At 33.6% G+C, this 6,775-nt stretch overlaps 2 pseudogenes; both read right to left on the reverse strand.

Annotated features, from left to right (window-relative positions):
* Positions 1 to 248: 248 nt before the first annotated feature.
* LOC125191339 (dirigent protein 11 pseudogene) lies at positions 249 to 1,032 on the reverse strand (annotated as a pseudogene).
* A 4,532-nt stretch (positions 1,033 to 5,564) lies between these two features.
* On the reverse strand, positions 5,565 to 6,359 carry LOC125187803 (dirigent protein 22 pseudogene; annotated as a pseudogene).
* Between the last annotated feature and the right edge of the window lie 416 nt (positions 6,360 to 6,775).

A 6,775-nucleotide genomic window follows, 5' to 3' on the forward strand; every position in this document is an offset into this window, starting at 1 on the left:
TCCTTTTGCTTTGGGCCTATCAAATTGGACTGTTTAAAACCCATATTCGAGCCAAGTAGTCTAGTCCAAGCCTAGATTTTGTTGGTACTTTTAGATAGAAAAGATTGGTTTTCTATCATTTTTTTCTGGTTACATGTTTTCTATCATATTAACACGTTGCATAATTACATCCGATTACTTTAATAATGCCAAATCGCGCATACACCCAACCAAAATAAAATACTGTAGTTAGTACTAGTAACATGAAATTCTGCAAAAGCACAAATGTCACAACTTGGGAATAAAGACGTTGACTACGAGCCTCTATATGAACAATTCCTTCAACAAATTTAAAAACAAAAATCATACAATCAATTATATAAATCACAAATAAGATAACAAAATAAAATGACATACATGCACCAAGTTAAAAGAATCAGAGTTTAGTAGAAGTCACATAAATAGTGTATTCAATGACACTATAATTTGTTGCAACATCATTTGAGTAAGACTTGGTAATTGCATATCCACGAGCGTTCCGGAAAGCCTTTGTTCCGCCAACCACCGGCAGCTCCCGTTCGGCATCGGACACTGCGTTCCGGCCAACGACGCTGATGGTGCTTCCTTTGAACTCACCTGCCGTTATGAAAAAGTTCATGTTCATGGACACCGCCCGCACCCGGAGGTCCGCGGAGGTGGTGGTTCCTTGCACTCTCGCGACCTCCGGGGAGCTGATGTCCGGCTCGGCTGTGACAAGGTCGTCGAACACATTGATTTGGCCGAATCTCGTCGGAGAATCTGCCGTGATGGGAGCACTGGCGACCGGGTACAAGGTGGCGTTTGGGCCCCCTCGTACGTCGTGCACGTAGAAATGAAACGTTGTTATTTGCTTCTTTCCACGGCAGATCGAGTGGGACCACGTTGGGGCCGCGGCCGCAACGGTGATCATCAACATGAAGGAAATTATCAAGAGATGGCCTAATTTTGGATTCTCCATCTTCTCTCTCTAGAGTGTATTGGAGTCTAGTTGAGTAAACCCTAATTGGAAATATGTTGAAGGAGAGGATATTTGAAGTGTTGAAGAAGGGTGACTATATATAGACAGTTTGATTCTAGAGCAATAGTCAGAATTGATCAAGTGTCAATTTCTAATTAAGGTAGGACTAATTAATTTTCCCACGTTACAAGGTTTGTTTAAAAAGTACTAATGGATATATTAACAACAACAATTGGGTTGTTTATTTGACTTTGATTGAAAATTGAAAGAGAACATTAGAAGTTGTCTAAATTACTTTCCCACGTTTAACAACTGCTGGTTGGTAAAAAATTATTTGGAATCTGGGATTAAATATGATTATGTTAGCACAACAATTGGGTTGTTTATTTGACTTTAATTGAAAAATGAAAGAGAATATTAGAAGTAGTCTTGGTTAATTTGATCTAATGCATTTCATTCTTTGACATTTATTTTTAAAGTGGCGCAGTCAAAAGAGACGACTTTCATTTTAATCGATCCTATGCTCCTAATCTTTTCCATATTGTTAGCTATTCTTGGTTTGTCTTAATTTGAAGTTTCTTTTGGTTGGGTTTCAGAAAAATAATATAAATGCTATAGTAATTAATAGTGTTTAATACATACATATAGAGAAAACTCGGTTGATCTCATTGTTTAAGAGAATACCGAAAACAATGCGATAGAGTCACGGAGATTAATAGAGAAATACGGGAATAAATCCTTGTTTTTGTGCATGAAAATATACTCCTTTATATATAAGTCACACCCTAAACTAAAATACAGCAAATAAATCACATTTCTATATACTGGAAAGTCTGGAATGACAAAGTCCACTCATGAGTTGTAAAGTCAAATAAATCACATTTCTATATAAGTTATTACTATTGCTTATTCTTTTATTGTTATTGTGTGTTTTCTCATTTTATCCTCTTGAAAAATAAATCGATTTATTTACAGAGTATTTCAATAAAACAAAGTGTTTCATCCACATTGAAAAGAATTATGAAGTCATATTTTAAAACATATTCTTCTACTATATATCCATGGGCTAAATTTTAGTATGAGCTATTGTTAATTATTTGTTTCTTAATTTTTTAATTAAATTTATTATTGTAAATAAAAAACAATGTACGAAAATAATCTTGTGAATGCCCCCTCGACCACAAGGGTGCCAGGAAAACAGTCGAGTGGCTGGGCATTGCGCCGCATGGGGGTGGAATGGCGGGCGACCCCTCTGCTTTTCCAATCACAATGCAGCCGCATCCGAGGTGATTGCATTGTAGATGACCTGATTGTTAGAACTTATAAAAGTAATAATTATAATTATGTACTCCCTCCGTCCTACATAATTTGGGACACTTTGATCTGACACGAGTTTTAAGAAATTTAATGGAAAGTAGATTGAAAAAGTTGGTGGGATGTGGATCATATTTTTAAAATATTAGTTTTATAATAAAATGTTAGGAATGAGTTAGTGGAATATGGGGTCCACTACCAAATATGATAAAAGTGAAGTGTGTCAAATTATATGGGACGATCCAAAATAGAATATTGGGTCAAATTATGTGGGACTGAGGGAGTATATTTTATAGAAATTGTTGTCTAGACCCCCAAAAGGTTATTTAATAATAAAAGGATAGGATTTAACCCACCTATATTGACTGAACTCAATTAACAAAAAAAATACTAGTATAAGATTTAACCAGCAGAAAGTTTGATCAAATAAAAATAAATGGAGGAGATTGTTTAGTAGAAGATCTCCCTGAAACATATAGAGCTTCTCCTAAAACAAAGAGACAGTAAAACAACTTTGAGTCAAGTATTTTATTATTAATAATAAAAATTTTAAACTAAATAATAGTAATAACTTATTAAAAGTGTTAAATTCTCTAACATCTTGTTTCACATCGACTTGGTAACGATCCTAGCTCACCTATAAAAGTATGGATAACCCTCCCCCTTATAAGGCCTTTTAAGGGGTGAGTGCCCCATTTCTAATATGATATCAGAGCGGGCCCAAGTCGATGATGGATTATATCTCGTTTATCTCTTCTCTTCCCTACCCACGTGATGGAAGTCCGATGTGTTATTCCGGCCCACACGTGAGGGGCGTGTTAAATTCTCTAAAATCTTGTCTCACATCGACTTGGTAACGATCTTAGCACACCTATAAAAGTGTAGATAACCCTCCTCTTTTAAGGGGTGATTGTCTCATTTCTATTAATAAACACTATTAATTGGTAAAACTTAATTAACATAAATAAAAGTTGCATTTCTTATAAAAGAAAAAAAAGTGAACAATCTAGTTCGTATGGATTCCAGTAAGAGCAAAGCCCACAGGACCCTCCAGTTTGGGCCCCTCTTTAGTCTCGATATGCAATATAATTTCATGTTCTTCGCAAAAATCGGGATTAAAAAAAATCTCTGAATTTATCAATTCTATTAGTAATTGAGATTTATAGTAAAAATGAAATCAAATTTACAGAAAAATATATATTTATCCTAATCAAAGTATAAAATAACACTTGATGATAATTAAAATAAAAAATCAAATATATAAAAATTTACATAAAATAGGATTAAAAATAGACCACCTACTTTTTGAAATCCCTCGAAATATTAATAATTTACATAAAATAGGACAAAAATGACCACTTTCTCTTCTTCGCTAATTTATTGAGTTCATCACGTTCCTTTCACTTATTTCTTCGATGAAAATAAAATAAATATATTTGGTCTTTTCCACCAAGCCGGCTGACCACTACAGGACAAAATATCCTTAAGTTACTGGATCAAGAAAATTATACATTCATCCACCACTTATTCATGAATCATAATCAATTACTACTTGTCTAAAGTAGTTAGGTTAGATCACTTGAGTCTTTCCCTTCCAACTACCATTCTTCATCTACCAACAAGCCGCTATGAAAAATTGATCAAATTTTATTCAACACCTAAAATGCTTTGGAGAGCGTAAATGCAAATTTTGTAATCATATTGGAAATTTATCTATGTTCATACTCCTTTAGTCTCTACTATCTGATACAGTTAATAGAAGATAAAATTTGGAGGCTAAGAAAATATATTTTGTGTTTTATTTATTTTGTTGTTAGTAAAATTAATAGATGGAAAAATATGGTAGAGGGAAAAATATTAGGAGTAATTGTTTTTCCTTTTACAATATTAGGTTTTCCTTTTTTCCTTATTTTTTTTATAGTTATTTTCCTTTTAGTTTTATTTTCTATAAGTTTAGGATTTCACTTTGCCTATATAAAGGTGCCTATATAAAGGCCTCATTGTTGATCTTATATAATTTTACATTGAGTTTTTATACTCCGAAGTTCTTAGTTGAGTTCTGTATCTATCAGTTAATCATTCTCATACGTTTCTATCAGTTCTGCATCCCTATGTGTCTCATCTTTTCGTCTTGCGACGTTCCTTATTGAATGTGTCATTTCACTTTAATTTTTTTTAAATAGATTTTGAACTTTATTAACTCATTTCATTCACATTTAATAAATTTCTCATTTTACTTTTATTATTTTTGACATGTGTATCTTATATTTCATTAACATATTTCACTTACATTTTATTATAAAATTAATATAGAAAAGTATCATCACTTTCTTAAAATCCAAATCGATCAAAAATAGGACATTTATTGCGTGACAGAGGGAGTATGAATTAATACTCCTTCCGTCGGATATTAGGAGTCCCATTTTTTCATCTTGGTCCGTCAGCCAATAGGGGTTTCATTTTATTTTATTATAAATGGTAATAAACCTCACATTCCACTAACTTATTTTACTCGCATTTCATTTAAAATTAATACTCCCCATGTTGCATTAAAAATGAAATGTTTTTTCTTATTGTCCTATTAAAAACGAAACGTTTTCAAAAATGAAAATAACACTATCTCTACTTTTTCATCTCTCTTCATCACTCACAAAATAACACTCATTCGAACAACAAATGTTTCATATTTAATATGACGAAAAAAGTACTCATTCACCCCTCATTTAAAGAGTCTTTTTAACTCGGTACGAGTTTTAAGAAATTGTTTGATTTTATGAGGAAAAGTAAAGAGAGAAAATGAGTGGAATGAGAAACCCATTTTTTGTAGTATTAGTTTTATAATGGATTGTGTGTGTAAAAATTTAGTCGAATGTGAGGTCCACATACTATAATTGTACTAATAAAGTAAAAAAGGTTTATTAATTGTGGATAACTTAAAATGACAAAATGAGTCTTTAAATAGTGAATAGAGGGAATATATAATAGCGGGAATTCCACAAACTTTTTTCAGTTACCTTCTTTATAATATTTCATAAAACATGTGCCATAAAGAAATGTGACTTTCTATTTGTCGACTGAAGGAGTACTCTATGAAATTAGTACTCATATTTCACTGCTTTCTTTAAATTACCTTTCTTGAATCCTGCAGTAGATACATAATGAAAGACATGATAAACAAGCCCACAATTTTAATAAGTCACTCTGTCAGTTAGGACATTTAAATTCGATAATGAGTCGTCGGCTAAATCATTTTATCACCTTGTAACTGATAGAATGAATCAAACACAAAGAACATGCGCATTTCACATTACAATACCGTAATACAGAGCACGTTTTATTACAACAAGAAGACAAATAAAAGAACAATAAAACAATCACATGAACTCATGTTCAATATTCTTCAACCTTGCGCCAGCCGTTTTCACATAAAACGTGTACTCAATCACAGAGTGACTAGTAGCCGCATCGTAGGAATAAGTGGAGCTTATCGAATACCCGGTGGCGAACCGGAAGAGGCCGGTCCCGCCCACAACGGGCAGCTCTCGTGTCGCCTGGCCGATTTCATTCCGTCCGACAATGCTGATGGTGCTCCCATTGTACTCCCCAACAGTGAAATAAAAGTTGAGGTTGGTGGCAAAGCCCATAACTCCGAGATCCGCAGAAGTTATGAGCCCCTGGACTCGCCCCACCACGGCTGAAGCCTGGTCGGCTTCAGCCGTGATTAGGTGGTCCATCACTTTGACTTGACCGAACCTCACCGAGGAATTCCCGGTTATCGAGGCTCGGGCAACCTCGTAAACTGTGGGATTGTCGCCGCCGGCTATGTCTTGGACGTAGAAGTGGAGCTTCGACACCTTTAGGTGTGGTCCGATGACTTTAGTTTTCAAAAATGGCAATGAATTTTCGGCATTAGAAATAAATAGCAAGAGAGAGAGGAACATCAAACATATCACTCCGGCATTGATGTTTGCCATATTTGAAAGAAATAAACGGAAATAGAAGTGATGAACCGAGCACAAAGATATGGATGAAGAAGTATTGTGACCAAAAATATTGGTTCAGTTATAAGCATAATTAGTCAAACAAGGCTGGCTTAATAGGAAACGAATAGTTACAATATTTCTATTTTTATATCTATCCATTTGAATAGATATAATTTTATATCTATTTTTATATCTATAAGCATAATTTGAATAATTAAATGCAGCAACAGAGTACCGTAGTTAGTAGTGACAACTCTTCTAGGTTGGCGTGAAGCATGTGTTTTCTTACATAGTGATATATAAAAATGGATATTTTTATATCATAAATTAAGTAATTTATCATCGACAAAAATAATATTATAACTACTTTACATATCAACACAAATAATTTTAAAACTTGTTGAACTGGTCTGCAGATGTCAGCAATAGATATACAGCTCATACTACAACCTAATACATCATATATGTAATTTTGAATTATAGTAGCATATGCTCCTTCATT

Source organism: Salvia hispanica, chromosome 5 (genome assembly GCF_029641045.1).
Source record: "Salvia hispanica isolate PSC_SH4W2 chromosome 5, Shi_PSC_v1, whole genome shotgun sequence".
NCBI classification, from domain to species: Eukaryota; Viridiplantae; Streptophyta; class Magnoliopsida; order Lamiales; family Lamiaceae; genus Salvia; species Salvia hispanica.